Here is a 16,037-nt window from a genome sequence, read left to right on the forward strand (position 1 = left end):
CAGGCTGAGAGCGAGCGGGGAAGGGCAGCAGGCTGAGAGCGAGCGGGGAAGGGCAGCAGGCTGAGAGCGAGCGGGGAAGGGCAGCAGGCTGAGGGCGAGCGGGGAAGGGCAGCAGGCTGAGAGCGAGCGGGGAAGGGCAGCAGGCTGAGGGCGAGCGGGGAAGGGCAGCAGGCTGAGGGCGAGCGGGGAAGGGCAGCAGGCTGAGGGCGAGCGGGGAAGGGCAGCAGGCTGAGGGCGAGCGGGGAAGGGCAGCAGGCTGAGGGCGAGCGGGGAAGGGCAGCAGGCTGAGGGCGAGCGGGGAAGGGCAGCAGGCTGAGGGCGAGCGGGGAAGGGCAGCAGGCTGAGGGCGAGCGGGGAAGGGCAGCAGGCTGAGGGCGAGCGGGGAAGGGCAGCAGGCTGAGGGCGAGCGGGGAAGGGCAGCAGGCTGAGGGCGAGCGGGGAAGGGCAGCAGGCTGAGGGCGAGCGGGGAAGGGCAGCAGGCTGAGGGCGAGCGGGGAAGGGCAGCAGGCTGAGGGCGAGCGGGGAAGGGCAGCAGGCTGAGGGCGAGCGGGGAAGGGCAGCAGGCTGAGGGCGAGCGGGGAAGGGCAGCAGGCTGAGGGCGAGTGGGGAAGGCAGCGGAATGAGCAGCACACAGAAGAGGATCATACTGCAAGCTCTGGATGTGACCAAAGCATTAGACCAGATGTCAGTGCAGCTCTGGCTGTGACAGGAGCACTAGACCAGACATCTGTGCAGCTTGTGATGTGAATGGAGCACTACACCAGATGGTGCAGCTCTGGCTGTGAACGGAGCACTAGATCAGACGTCAGTGCTGCTCTTGGCTGTGACCGGAGCATTAGACCGGATGTCAGTGCAGCTCTGAATGTGACCGAAGCATTAGACCGGATGTCTGTGCAGCTCTGAATGTGACCGAAGCATTAGCTCTAGATGTGACCGTATTACACCAGATTTCTCTGCTCCTCTGACTGTGACTGAAGCATAATACAAGATCTAGCAGGTGCTGCTCTGGATGTGACTGTAGAATAAAACAAAGTAAAAGATTTGGAAACGGTGAGATGATGATCAGAAGTGGATCTGCGCTTCATCTTCAGAGTTTCAGGCCCCTGAATGTGCCGTGTATCACCGCCATGTACAGGTAGTGCTTCATGTGTCACCGCCATGTACAGGTAGTGCTTCATGTGTCACCGCCATGTACAGGTAGTGCTTCATGTGTCACCGCCATGTACAGGTTGTGCTTCATGTGTCACCGCCATGTACAGGTAGTGCTTCATGTGTCACTGCCATGTACAGGTAGTGCTTCATGTGTCACTGCCATGTACAGGTAGTGCTTCATGTGTCACCGCCATGTACAGGTTGTGCTTCATGTGTCACCGCCATGTACAGGTAGTGCTTCATGTGTCACCGCCATGTACAGGTAGTGCTTCATGTGTCACCGCCATGTACAGGTAGTGCTTCATGTGTCACCGCCATGTACAGGTAGTGCTTCATGTGTCACCGCCATGTACAGGTAGTGCTTCATGTGTCACCGCCTTGTACAGGTTGTGCTTCATGTGTCACCGCCATGTGTCACCGCCATGTGTCACCGCCATGTACAGGTAGTGCTTCATGTGTCACCGCCATGTACAGGTAGTGCTTCATGTGTCACCGCCATGTACAGGTTGTGCTTCATGTGTCACCGCCATGTACAGGTAGTGCTTCATGTGTCACCGCCATGTACAGGTAGTGCTTCATGTGTCACCGCCATGTACAGGTAGTGCTTCATGTGTCACCGCCATGTACAGGTAGTGCTTCATGTGTCACCGCCTTGTACAGGTTGTGCTTCATGTGTCACCGCCATGTACAGGTAGTGCTTCATGTGTCACCGCCATGTACAGGTAGTGCTTCATGTGTCACCGCCATGTACAGGTAGTGCTTCATTTGTCACCGCCATGTACAGGTAGTGCTTCATTTGTCACCGCCATGTACAGGTAGTGCTTCATGTGTAACCGCCATGTACAGGTTGTGCTTCATGTGTCACCGCCATGTACAGGTTGTGCTTCATGTGTCACCGCCATGTACAGGTAGTGCTTCATGTGTCACCGCCATGTACAGGTTGTGCTTCATGTGTCACCGCCATGTACAGGTTGTGCTTCATTTGTCACCGCCATGTACAGGTAGTGCTTCATGTGTCACCGCCATGTACAGGTTGTGCTTCATGTGTCACCGCCATGTACAGGTAGTGCTTCATGTGTCACCGCCATGTACAGGTAGTGCTTCATGTGTCACCGCTATGTACAGGTTGTGCTTCATGTGTCACCGCCATGTACAGGTTGTGCTTCATGTGTCACCGCCATGTACAGGTAGTGCTTCATGTGTCACCGCCATGTACAGGTTGTGCTTCATGTGTCACCGCCATGTACAGGTTGTGCTTCATGTGTCACCGCCATGTACAGGTAGTGCTTCATGTGTCACCGCCATGTACAGGTAGTGCTTCATGTGTCACCGCCATGTACAGGTTGTGCTTCATGTGTCACCGCCATGTACAGGTTGTGCTTCATGTGTCACCGCCATGTACAGGTTGTGCTTCATGTGTCACCGCCATGTACAGGTAGTGCTTCATGTGTCACCGCCATGTACAGGTAGTGCTTCATGTGTCACCGCCATGTACAGGTTGTGCTTCATGTGTCACCGCCATGTACAGGTAGTGCTTCATGTGTCACCGCCATGTACAGGTTGTGCTTCATTTGTCACCGCCATGTACAGGTAGTGCTTCATGTGTCACCGCCATGTACAGGTAGTGCTTCATTTGTCACCGCCATGTACAGGTAGTGCTTCATTTGTCACCGCCATGTACAGGTAGTGCTTCATGTGTCACCGCCATGTACAGGTAGTGCTTCATGTGTCACCGCCATGTACAGGTAGTGCTTCATGTGTCACCGCCATGTACAGGTAGTGCTTCATGTGTCACCGCCATGTACAGGTTGTGCTTCACAATGATATCTCATCCCCTCTCGTGATTTTTCTACCTTTCCTTGTGACTCTTTCCAGATCTTCAAGACTTCCCTTTTCATCTTTTTGCAATGATTTTTTTACACCTCTCTTCTCACTGACCTTCCCGCTCATTTCTTCCACCTTTCCTCTCCATACAATGTCATCCCCCACCAATATCCTGCACTATCCATCACCTCTCCTGTGGAGACACTGGGGTCAGTGGGTGCTCTCCTGTGGAGACACTGGGGTCAGTGGGTGCTCTCCTGCGGAGACACGGGGGTCAGTGGGTGCTCTCCTGTGGAGACACGGGGGTCAGTGGGTGCTCTCCTGTGGAGACACTGGGGTCAGTGGGTGCTCTCCTGTGGAGACAATGGGGTCAGTGGGTGCTCTCTGGCGGAGACACGGAGGTCAGTGGGTGTTCTCCTGTGGAGACACGGAGGTCAGTGGGTGCTCTCCTGTGGAGACACGGGGGTCAGTGGGTGCTCTCCTGTGGAGACACGGGGGTCAGTGGGTGCTCTCCTGTGGAGACACGGGGGTCAGTGGGTGCTCTCCTGTGGAGACACGGGGGTCAGTGGGTGCTCTCCTGTGGAGACACGGGGGTCAGTGGGTGCTCTCCTGTGGAGACACGGGGGTCAGTGGGTGCTCTCCCGTGCAGACACTGGGTCAGTGGGTGCTCTCGTCCGCTGGCCCGGCCGCCTTTAGAAAGACAGCGTGGCTCAGGGCTCATCCCAACTGAACGCACGACCTCCGTAACCGTGGGCGGAACACTACTCAGACAACACAGGGTGAGGGGATCCCAATATTAAGACTTTATTGGATCCCCAAAATATTAACGGCACATAACACATAACCAGCAAAACCACAGGATATAACCGGCAACAGAGTCTCACCCTTCCGCTGCTCACCAGGGATTATAATGTCCGTGCCTCAGAGCTTCCAGGGCCACTTACTCCAATCCAGCAGCACCCCGCTTTCGACGGGCACCCACCGAGAATGGAATAACGCCAGATTTAGGAAACTGGCTGAGGTCCACAAAGTCTATAGTCAGGTGACGGGATTGTCCCAAGCTGGATTCCTTCCTTAGGTAGTCCTTGATATCTCAGCCAAATCCTTGCATTCGATGCGGAAGTCCATATCGTATTATAATCCAGGTTTGGTTATGGCTTGCCAATCTATTTGTAGATTTGCTGATTTGTATCATGTAGCAAGAGTCTACCCGGGCAATGGACAGTCCTCCTTATACCCCTAAGCTCTCCATATAGACCACCGGGTTCTTCACGATTGGTAAATAAGACTGGGCTCTTATTGACTAGATTTTAAGCCGTATACAAAATATTCCTAGTAGTAATGGTCTCTGGCAGAGACAAGGGAGAGACAGCTAAGTTACATCACATAGTAATACAATGGGAGGTTCGCATAATTGATTTGTCTGGGTATCTGACCTTCACTGGCAAAGGCAATTACATGAGTCAACAAGAACTGTAACTAGACTCCTAAGAGTCTTGTAGAAATAATGAGGGGCTTATCCCCAGTCTATAAACAAACTATCATCATGTCTGGCTGAATTTTAAGAAACTTAACCCATTCTAGGCACTGACAGAGTCCATGTCGTCACATCATCTACCACTGATTTCCCAGACCTTCCCTCTTGTTGGCATCTTTTCCTCCTTCTTCCGTTTTTCGCTTCTCTTCCTCCACCAATCTCCTAGGCCTCTTCCCTCATTGCTGTCTCTTCCTCCACTGATTTTGTAGCCCATCGCTCTTGTTGCTGCCTCTTCCTCTGTTTTTGCCTTCTGTTCTTACACCAGTCCCTTCCTCCCCTCAGTGGTGTCTCTTCCTCTTCTTCAGGTTTTCCCTTCTCGTCTCCTAGGTCTCTTCCCTCATTGGTGTCTCTTCCTCTTCTTCAGGTTTTCCCTTCTCGTCTCCTAGGTCTCTTCCCTCAGTGGTGTCTCTTCCTCTTCTTCAGGTTTTCCCTTCTTGTCTCCTAGGTCTCTTCCCTCAGTGGTTTCTCTTCCTCTTCTTCAGGTTTTCCCTTCTTGTCTCCTAGGTCTCTTCCCTCAGTGGTTTCTCTTCCTCTTCTTCAGGTTTTCCCTTCTCGTCTCCTAGGTCTCTTCCCTCAGTGGTGTCTCTTCCTCTTCTTCAGGTTTTCCCTTCTCGTCTCCTAGGTCTCTTCCCTCAGTGGTTTCTCTTCCTCTTCTTCAGGTTTTCTCTTCTCGTCTCCTAGGTCTCTTCCCTCAGTGGTGTCTCTTCCTCTTCTTCAGGTTTTCCCTTCTCGTCTCCTTGGTCTCTTCCCTCAGTGGTTTCTCTTCCCCTTTGCTAGGACTTCCGCTGTCATTTATTTCTGATTTCCAGCACACCTTGGCAATGTCTCTTCTCTGACGTCTCTGCTGATTTCCAGAAGCTTCTCTCAGAATTTTCTGAATTAATTTCTTCATCAAATCAAATGTCTACTTCCAACTGCTCGATATACAACTGTATCTCAAAAAATTAAATATCAAAAAGTTAATTAATTTCAGTAATTCGATACAAAAAGGTAACGCATCTATCATATAGAGTCATTACACACAGAGAGATCTATTTCATGTGTTTCTTATATATTATATAGTCATTACACACAGAGGAGCTATTGCATGTGTTTATTTCTGTTACTTTTGATGATTATGGCTTTTAGCCAATGAAAACCCAAAAGTCATTATCTCAGAAAATTAGAATAATTACCACAAAACACTTTCTAAGCGTTTAAAATGGTCCCTTAGTCTGGCTCAGTAGGCTACACAATCCTGGGGAAGACTACTGACTTGACAGATGTCCAGAAGGCAGTCATTGACACACTCCACAAGGAGGGTAAGCCACAAAGGGTCATTGCTAAAGAAGCTGGCTGTTCACAGAGTGCTGTATCCAAGCATATTAATGGAAAGTTGAGTGGAAGGAAAAAGTGTGGTAGAAAAAGGTGCACAAGCAACCGGGATAACCGCAGCCTTCATAGGATTGTTGAGAAAAGGTCAGTCAAATATTTGTGGGAGATTCACAAGGAGTGGACGCTGCCGGAGTCAGTGCTTCTAGAGTCATCACACACAGACGTGTCCAGGACATGGGCTACAAGTGTCACATTCCTTGTGTCAAGCCACCCATCACCAATAGACCATGCCAGAAGCCTCTTACCTGGGCCAAGGAGAAGACGACCTGGCCTGTTCTCAGTGTCCAAGGTGCTGTTTTCAGATGAAAGTACATTTTGCATATTATTTGTAAATCGCGGTCCCAGCGTCTGGAGGAAGAGGAGCCCACAATCCAAGCTGCTGAGGTCTAGTGTGAAGTTTCCACAATCAGTGATGGTTTGGGGACATGTCATCTACTGGTGTAGCTCCACTGTGTGTTATCAAGACCAGAGTGAGCGCAGCCGTCTACCAGGACATTGTACAGCACTTCATGCCTCCTTCTGCCGACAAGCTGTATGGAGATGGAAATGTCATTTCTTCGGCGCTCCATTGGGAGACCCAGACGATTGGGTGTATAGCACTGCCTCCGGAGGCCACACAAAGCAATTACACTAAAAAGTGTAAGGCCCCTCCCCTTCTGGCTATACACCCCCAGTGGGATCACTGGCTCACCAGTTTTCTGCTTTGTGCGAAGGAGGTCAGACATCCACGCATAGCTCCACTGTTTAGTCAGCAGTAGCTGCTGACTATATCGGATGGAAGAAAAGAGGGCCCATATGGGGCCCCCAGCATGCTCCCTTCTTACCCCACTTGTGGTTTGTAAGGTTGAGGTACCCATTGCGGGTACGGAGGCTGGAGCCCACATGCTGTTTTCCTTCCCCATCCCCCTGAGGGGCTCTGAGGAAGTGGGATCTTAACGGCCACCAAGCCCTGAGGCCGGGCTCCATCCACAGACCCATTGAACCTGCTGGATGTGGAGCGGGAGTGCCGTTCAGGGACAAGGCCCTGCAACTTTCAGGTACTCTGTGTCCCCGTATGGCAGGCCACGCACACCCCAGGCTTGCTGGGTGTGCTAGTGCGCCGGGGACTGTAGAGCTGTGCGCTGGGCATATAGTCCCCGCAGATTACTGGGGGACTTTATGTGTGTGGATCGCCGCGCCGACCGCCCCTGGAGCGGCGGCGCAGCTGCGACTTGTAGTGCGCCGGGGACGCGCCGACCGCGCTTTTACGGCGGCGGCGCTTCTAACTTTAGTCCCCGGTTTTCTGCGGCCTAGCTCCGCTTCGTTAACGCCCCCCACCCTGTCAATCAGGGTAGGGGAGAGACGTTGTTCAATCGGCAGCGCCGAGGGCTGGAGCACGATTTACATGCTCCAGCCCTCTCACTGAGCACAGTAGGACACAGGCTTCGCGCTTTTTCTCTGTGCACGCCCTAGGCCCGCCCCCAGGCTTGCAGCTCCCCAGGACGCCGGCAGCCATTATACACATGCAGTCTGGCTGGAGAACGGACGCAGGCTCTGAGGGACCCAGGCTAGGGGTTTCTGGCGACCACACACCCGCGCTAAGCGGGCGGTAAGCAGCACATACGTGCGGCCCCACTAGTGCCACAGTGTTATATTTGTGTACTGCACTGTAGGGTCGCTTCTTGGCTGTACACCCTGTATTGCTTTGAGGAGACAACAGCATGTCATCCGCAAAACGCAAGGGTGCCAAGGCACGGGCTGTATACACTGCTTGTACAGCATGTGGGGCTAATCTACCAGCAGGCTCCAACGACTCTCATTGTGTGCAATGTTCAGTCCCAGTGGCACTTCGTCAGCCAGAGCCTATTGTGGTGGTAGCCCAGGCAGAGACGCCTGTGAACCCTACCCCGGTGACGGGGACAGAATTTGCAGTCTTTGCTGATAAAATGTCTGTGACTATGACAAAAATCCTGGAGACCTTGCAGTCCAGGCCAGTTGCTCAGACCATGGACACCGCTGTGTCTATGTTCCCCGGCCCCCCTCAGCTGGAATTAATCCGTAATTCAAGGGGGTCCCAGGCATCACAGGCTGAGGGCTCTGACTCCGATGACAGTCCCAGTCCGCCTAAGCGAGCTCGCTGGGAGAGACCCTCCACGTCATCACGCGGATCAGGGTCTCAGCGAGAAGGGTCTCTATATGATGGCTCAGAGGTGGGTGATCAGGAGTCTTGTCCTGACGCCGCACTCAATTTGGATACGCCAGATGGTGACGCCATGGTAAATGACCTTATAGCGGCCATCAATAGGCTGTTGGATATTTCTCCCCCAGCCCCTTCTGCAGAGGAGGCAGCTGCACAGCAGGAGAAATTCCATTTCCTGTATCCCAAGCGTAAATTGAGTACTTTTCTGGACCACTCTGACTTCAGAGAATCCATCCAGAAACACAATACTTATCCGGACAAGCGTTTTTCTAAACGCCTTAAGGATACACGTTATCCTTTTCCCCCTGACGTGGTCAAACGCTGGACCCAGTGTCCAAAAGTGGACCCTCCAATATCCAGGCTTGCAGCTAGATCCATAGTTGCAGTGGAGGATGGGGCTTCACTTAAAGATGCCAATGACAGACAGATGGACCTTTGGTTGAAATCTGTCTATGAAGCTATTGGCGCGTCGTTTGCTCCAGCATTCGCGGCCGTGTGGGCGCTCCAAGCTATTTCAGCTGGTCTGGCACAGGTGGACTCTCTCATACGTCCAGCAGTGCCGCAAGTGGCGTCCCTAACTACGCAAATGTCTGCGTTTGCGACCTACGCTATCAATGCGGTACTGGACTCTACGAGCCGTACCTCAATGGCATCCGCCAACTCTGTAGTTTTGCGCAGAGCCTTGTGGTTAAAGGAATGGAAAGCAGATTCTGCTTCTAAAAAATGTTTAACCAGCTTGCCATTATCTGGAGACAGACTGTTTGGTGAGCAATTGGCGGAAATCATTAAACAGTCCAAAGGTAAGGACTCCTCCTTACCCCAGCCCAGATCAAGCAAACCTCCACAGAGGAAGTGGCAGTCAAAGTTTCGGTCCTTTCGAGGCTCCGGCAAGCCCCAATTCTCCTCGTCCAAAGGGACTCAGAAAGAGCAAAGGAGCTCTGATTCCTGGCGGGCTCACTCACGCCCCAAGAAAGCAACCGGAGGTACCGCTTCCAAGGCGGCTGCCTCATGACTTTCGGCCGCCTCCCTCCGCATCCTCGGTCGGTGGCAGGCTCTCCCGCTTTTGCGACATTTGGCTGCCACAGGTCAAAGACCGGTGGGTAACAGACATTTTGTCTCACGGGTACAGGATAGAGTTCAGTTCTCGTCCTCCGCCTCGGTTCTTCAGAACTTCCCCACATCCCGACCGAGCAGATGCACTTCTGCAGGCGGTGAATTCTCTAAGAGCAGAAGGAGTGGTGGTCCCTGTTCCTCTTCAGGAACGAGGTCAAGGTTTTTACTCCAATCTCTTTGTGGTGCCAAAAAAGGACGGCTCATTCCGTCCTGTTCTGGACCTAAAACTGCTCAACAAGCATGTGAACGCCAGGCGGTTCCGGATGGAATCCCTCCGCTCAGTCATTGCCTCAATGTCTCAAGGAGATTTCCTAGCATCAATAGACATCAAGGATGCTTATCTCCACGTGCCGATTGCTACAGAGCACCAACGCTTTCTACGCTTCGTGATAGGAGACGACCATCTTCAGTTCGTAGCTCTGCCATTTGGTCTGGCGACAGCCCCACGGGTGTTCACCAAGATCATGGCGGCAGTGGTAGCAGTCTTGCACTCTCAGGGACACTCTGTGATCCCTTACTTGGACGATCTACTGGTCAAGGCACCCTCTCAAGAGGCATGCCAACTCAGCTTGACTGTTGCACTGGAGACTCTCCAGACGTTCGGGTGGATCATCAACTTCTCAAAGTCAAATCTGTCACCGACCCAATCACTAACATATCTTGGCATGGAGTTTCATACTCTCTCAGCGATAGTGAAGCTTCCGCTGGACAAGCAGCGGTCTCTACAGACTGGGGTGCAGGCTCTCCTTCAAAGTCAGTCGCACTCCTTAAGACGCCTCATGCACTTCCTCGGGAAGATGGTGGCGGCAATGGAGGCGGTTCCGTTTGCGCAGTTTCATCTGCGCCCACTTCAATGGGACATTCTCCGCCAATGGGACGGGAAGTCAAAATCACTGGACAGGAAAGTCTCCCTTTCCCAGACGGCCAAGGACTCTCTGCAGTGGTGGCTTCTTCCCACCTCATTATCACAGGGAAGATCCTTCCTACCACCGTCTTGGGCGGTGGTCACGACAGACGCGAGTCTGTCAGGGTGGGGAGCAGTTTTTCTCCACCACAGGGCTCAGGGTACGTGGACTCAGCAGGAGTCCACCCTTCAGATCAATGTTCTGCAAATCAGAGCAGTATATCTTGCCCTACTAGCCTTCCAGCAGTGGCTGGAAGGAAGGCAGATCCGAATTCAGTCGGACAACTCCACAGCGGTGGCATACATCAACCACCAAGGGGGGACACGCAGTCGGCAAGCCTTCCAGGAAGTCCGGCGGATTCTGATGTGGGTGGAAGCCACGGCCTCCACCATATCCGCAGTTCACATCCCCGGCGTAGAAAACTGGGAAGCAGACTTCCTCAGTCGCCAGGGCATGGACGCAGGGGAATGGTCCCTTCACCCAGACGTGTTTCAGGAAATCTGTCGCCGTTGGGGAAGGCCGGACGTCGACCTCATGGCGTCCCGGCACAACAACAAGGTCCCAACCTTCATGGCACGGTCTCGCGATCAAAGAGCGCTGGCGGCAGACGCCCTAGTGCAAGATTGGTCGCAGTTCCGGCTCCCTTATGTGTTTCCACCTCTGGCACTCTTGCCCAGAGTGCTACGCAAGATCAGATCCGATTGCAGCCGCGTCATACTCGTCGCCCCAGACTGGCCGAGGAGGGCGTGGTATCCGGATCTGTGGCAGCTCACGGTCGGCCAACCGTGGGCACTACCAGACCGACCAGACTTACTGTCCCAAGGGCCGTTTTTCCATCGGAATTCTGCGGCCCTGAACCTGACTGTGTGGCCATTGAGTCCTGGATCCTAGCGTCTTCAGGATTATCCCAAGGGGTCGTTGCCACCATGAGACAGGCTAGGAAGCCCACGTCCGCTAAGATCTACCACAGAACGTGGAGGATATTCTTATCCTGGTGCTCTGCTCAGGGAGTGTCCCCCTGGCCATTTGCATTGCCTACCTTTCTTTCTTTCCTGCAATCTGGGTTAGAAAAAGGTTTGTCGCTCGGCTCCCTTAAAGGTCAGGTCTCGGCGCTATCCGTCTTTTTTCATAGGCGTTTGGCACGCCTTCCTAAGGTGCGCACGTTCCTACAGGGGGTTTGCCATATCGTACCCCCGTACAAGCGGCCGTTAGATCCATGGGATCTGAACAGGGTACTAGTTGCCCTCCAGAAGCCGCCCTTCGAGCCTCTGAGGGAGGTTTCACTTTCTAGACTATCACAGAAAGTGGCTTTTCTGGTAGCGATCACATCTCTTCGGAGAGTGTCTGAGCTGGCAGCGCTATCATCCAAGGCTCCCTTCCTGGTCTTCCACCAGGACAAGGTAGTGCTGCGCCCCATTCAGGAGTTTCTCCCGAAGGTGGTATCCTCTTTTCATCTTAATCAGGATATCTCTTTGCCTTCGTTTTGTCCTCATGCAGTTCATCGGTATGAGAAAGATTTACATTTGTTGGATCTGGTGAGAGCACTCAGAATCTACATTTCCCGCACGGCGCCCTTGCGCCGTTCGGATGCACTCTTTGTCCTTGTCGCTGGTAAGCGCAAAGGGTCGCAGGCTTCTAAGGCCACCCTGGCTCGATGGATCAAAGAACCAATTCTTGAAGCCTACCGTTCTGCTGGGCTTCCGGTTCCATCAGGGCTGAAGGCCCATTCTACCAGAGCCGTGGGTGCGTCCTGGGCATTGCGACACCAGGCTACGGCTCAACAGGTGTGCCAGGCAGCTACCTGGTCGAGTCTGCACACTTTCACCAAACATTATCAGGTGCATACCTATGCTTCGGCGGACGCCAGCCTAGGTAGAAGAGTCCTGCAGGCGGCAGTTGCCTCCCTATAGGGGAGGGCTGTCTTGCAGCTCTAACATGAGGTATTCTTTACCCACCCAGGGACAGCTTTTGGACGTCCCAATCGTCTGGGTCTCCCAATGGAGCGCCGAAGAAGAAGGGAATTTTGTTACTTACCGTAAATTCCTTTTCTTCTAGCTCCTATTGGGAGACCCAGCACCCGCCCTTTGTCCTTCGGGATTTTTGGTTGTTTTTCGGGTACACATGTTGTTCATGTTGAACGGTTTTCAGTTCTCCGATGTTACTTCGGAGTGAATTTGTTTAAACCAGTTATTGGCTTTCCTCCTTCTTGCTTTTGCACTAAAACTGGTGAGCCAGTGATCCCACTGGGGGTGTATAGCCAGAAGGGGAGGGGCCTTACACTTTTTAGTGTAATTGCTTTGTGTGGCCTCCGGAGGCAGTGCTATACACCCAATCGTCTGGGTCTCCCAATAGGAGCTAGAAGAAAAGGAATTTACGGTAAGTAACAAAATTCCCTTCTTTCCAGCAGGACTTGGTTCTTTTGGCAGTGTGGACAGGGGCCAATACCTGGTTTACTAACAAACATCAGTGACTCATTTAAAAGACAAGGGTGAGGGAAGAAAAAGGGCAGGAAATGACATATGTTAATGAACCGCAAAAAATCACCATAAACATTCTTTTATCTCTTCTCCTTATATAGTGGTTGATCCCACTATAAATAAGATCTTGGAACAGGGGGTCAGATTTTTTTCCAGGAATAATAAATCTTTGGGAAACATCTTGGCTCCAAGTGATCATAATGCCAAATTGAACAATTTTAACCCCTTAACGACCGCGGGCCGTAAAATTACGTCCTAAATGACATAATCTTACTGCCCGCGGTCCTCCGGCGGCAGCATGCCGCGATCGGCACACATCTCAGCTGATTTTCACAGCTGAGATGTGTGCCTGCTAGGCACGAGCAGAATCGTTATCTGCTCGTGCCGATTAACCCCTTATATGGCGCTGTCAATACATGACAGCGCCATTATAAGCGCGATCGCGGTAAAGTTTTACTTACCGCCGAAACCGGAAGTCACGTGACGCGATCACGTGACTCCCGATAGTTGTCATGGTAGCACAGGGTCATGTGATGACTCCTGTACTACACATGAATTGGTTTCACTTTCGCTGTGCCCGGGGCACAGCAAAAGAGAAAGACAGCGTATCTGCTGTTTACAGCCTTCCAGCTGTGATCAGCAGATACTGCAGAGCGATCGGAATGCTGATCGCAATAGCCCCCTAGGGGGACTAGTAAAATAAAAAAAAAAAAGTAAAAAAATAAGTTTTAAAAAATTAAAAAAAAACAAAAAAACCTAAAAGTTCAAATCACCCCCCATTCGCCCCATTGAAAATTAAAGGGTTAAAAAAATAAAAAATATACACACATTTGGTATCGCCGCGTTCAGAAACGCCCGATCTATCAAAATATAAAATCAATTAATCTGATCAGTAAACGGCGTAGCGGCAAAAAAATTCCAAACGCCAAAATGACGTTTTTTTGTCGCCACAACTTTTGCGCAAAATGCAATAAGAGGCGATCAAAACGTAGCATCTGCGCAAAAATGGTACCGTTAAAAACGTCAGCTCGAGACGCAAAAAATAAGCCGTCATTGAGCCTAAGATCCCGAAAAATGAGAACGCTACGGGTCACGGAATATGGCGTAAAACGTGCGCCACTTTTTTCGGACAAACTTCCGATTTTTTTTTAACCCCTTATATAAAAGTAAACCTATACATGTTTGGTGTCTACGAACTCGCACTGACCTGAGGCATCACACCCACACATCAGTTTTACCATATAGTGAACACAGTGAATAAAATATCTCAAAAACCATAGTGCTATCGCACTTTTTTTGCAATTTTTCAGCATTTGGAATTTTTTTGCCATTTTCTAGTACACAATATGGTAAAACTGATGGTTTCATTTAAAAGTACAGCTCATTCCGCAAAAAATGAGCCCTCACATGACCATATTGACTGAAAAATAAAAAAGTTACGTCTCTCAGAAAAAGAATGGCGAAAAAAAAAAACGGAAAGCGAAAAATCGGCCGGTCGTGAAAGGGTTAATATTATGAGTGATTCTATGTGGTTACCAACCACTGGATCAGTTAAATGTGGGCAAAAAAAATGCGGTTTATGTAAATTCATGCAAAATACAAAACACATTGTGTCTTTTGCGACTGGTAAAAGTTATAACAAATTCGCTAATTAATTGTCCATCTAATGTAGTATATTTAATATAATTAATTGTGGTCCATCTAATGTAGTATATTTAATATAATTAATTGCGGTACATCTAATGTAGTATATTTAATATAATTAATTGTGGTACATCCAATATAGTATATTTAATATAATTGCGGTACATCTAATGTAGTATATTTAATATTAATTGTGGTCCATCTAATGTAGTATATTTAATATAATTAATTGCGATACATCTAATGTAGTATATTTAATATAATTAATTGTGGTACATCTAATGTAGTATAGTTAATATACCGTAATTAATTGCGATACATCTAATGTAGTATATGTAATATAATTAATTGCGGTACATCTAATGTAGTATATGTAATATAATTAATTGCGGTACATCTAATGTAGTATATGTAATATAATTAATTGCGGTACATCTAATGTAGTATATTTAATATAATTAATTGCGGTACATCTAATGTAGTATATTTAATATCATGTCAATTATGTAAAAAACAATATATTGAGAGCACTTTAAGAACCATGAGACGTCGCATATCAGAACATGTATGTGATGCTGCAAATACAACAACCAGAAGCCTGGCAGGGGCTTCACAGCAATTTTTTAAAGGAACATCATGGGGATTGTAGTAGTTTAAAAGTTAATGCCATCGAAAGGGTTAACCTTCCTAAGAGAGGTGGTGACATTAAGAAAATGTTACGTTATCGAGAGGCAAAATGGATCATTAGATGCATGAGATATCCGGCAGGCATGAATTTTAAAAATGACCTATTATACTTATATTGAATTGATGGTTTCTCATTGTATATTTTGAATAAGGGATACAATAATGTTTATGGTGTTGTTTTGCGGTTCATTAAAATGTAATTTCCTGCCCTTTTTCTTCCCCTACCCCTTGCGTCCCTTGTCCAAAATTTTACCTTTTTTTGAAATCTGGATTAATAAAGAATTGTTTTTACCTTACATGTCGTGCTGGATCCTCATGTTTTTTTCCTAGTGTCACGGCCAAGATATATTTCCGTGCACCATCTACATGAACTTGCATCTCACTGGTGAGCTGGAAATGAGAGTTTACTCTCCGTTTGTTTCTGGTTTACTAACCACAGTATCACTGTGCTTGAATGTCCAGCAAATTCTCCTGACCTAAACCTCATAGAGAATCTATGAGAGACATCAGAGCCAACAATGCAGACGAGCTGAAGGCAAAGCAACCTGGGCTTCCATAACGCCTCAGCAGTGCCACAGGCTGATCACCTCCATGCCACATTGATGCAGGAATTCATGCAAAACGAGCCCCGACCCTGTATTGAGGCATTTACTGTACTTTTCAGGAGGCGCCAACATTTCTCAGTGTAAAATAATTTTGTCAGTTGACCGTATATATTCTAATTTTCTGAGATAACTTTTGGGTTTTAATTGGCTGTAACCCATAATCATCAACATTAACAGAAATATACACTTATAATGGCGCTATATAATATACGCATTTCACTTTTTGTATTGAATTACTGAAATTAACTTTTTGATATTCTAATTTATTGAGATGCACTTGTAGGTCCCGTTCAGAACCGTCTGTTGGCCTGCTGCTCGATTTACAACCTACCCCCTGATGTGTTGGCTCGGGCGGGCGGCTCAGTGGTTAGCACTGCAGTCTTGCAGTGCTGGAGTCCTGTGTTCAAATCCCACCAAGGACAACATCTGCAAGGAGTTTGTATGTTCTCCCAGTGCTTGCGTGGGTTTCCTCCGGGTTCTCCAGTTTCCTCCCACACTCCAAAGACATACAGATAGGGACTCTAGATTGTGAGCCCCAAT

The sequence above is a fragment of the Anomaloglossus baeobatrachus genome, chromosome 6, assembly GCF_048569485.1.
Source record: "Anomaloglossus baeobatrachus isolate aAnoBae1 chromosome 6, aAnoBae1.hap1, whole genome shotgun sequence".
Classification (NCBI taxonomy): Eukaryota; Metazoa; Chordata; class Amphibia; order Anura; family Aromobatidae; genus Anomaloglossus; species Anomaloglossus baeobatrachus.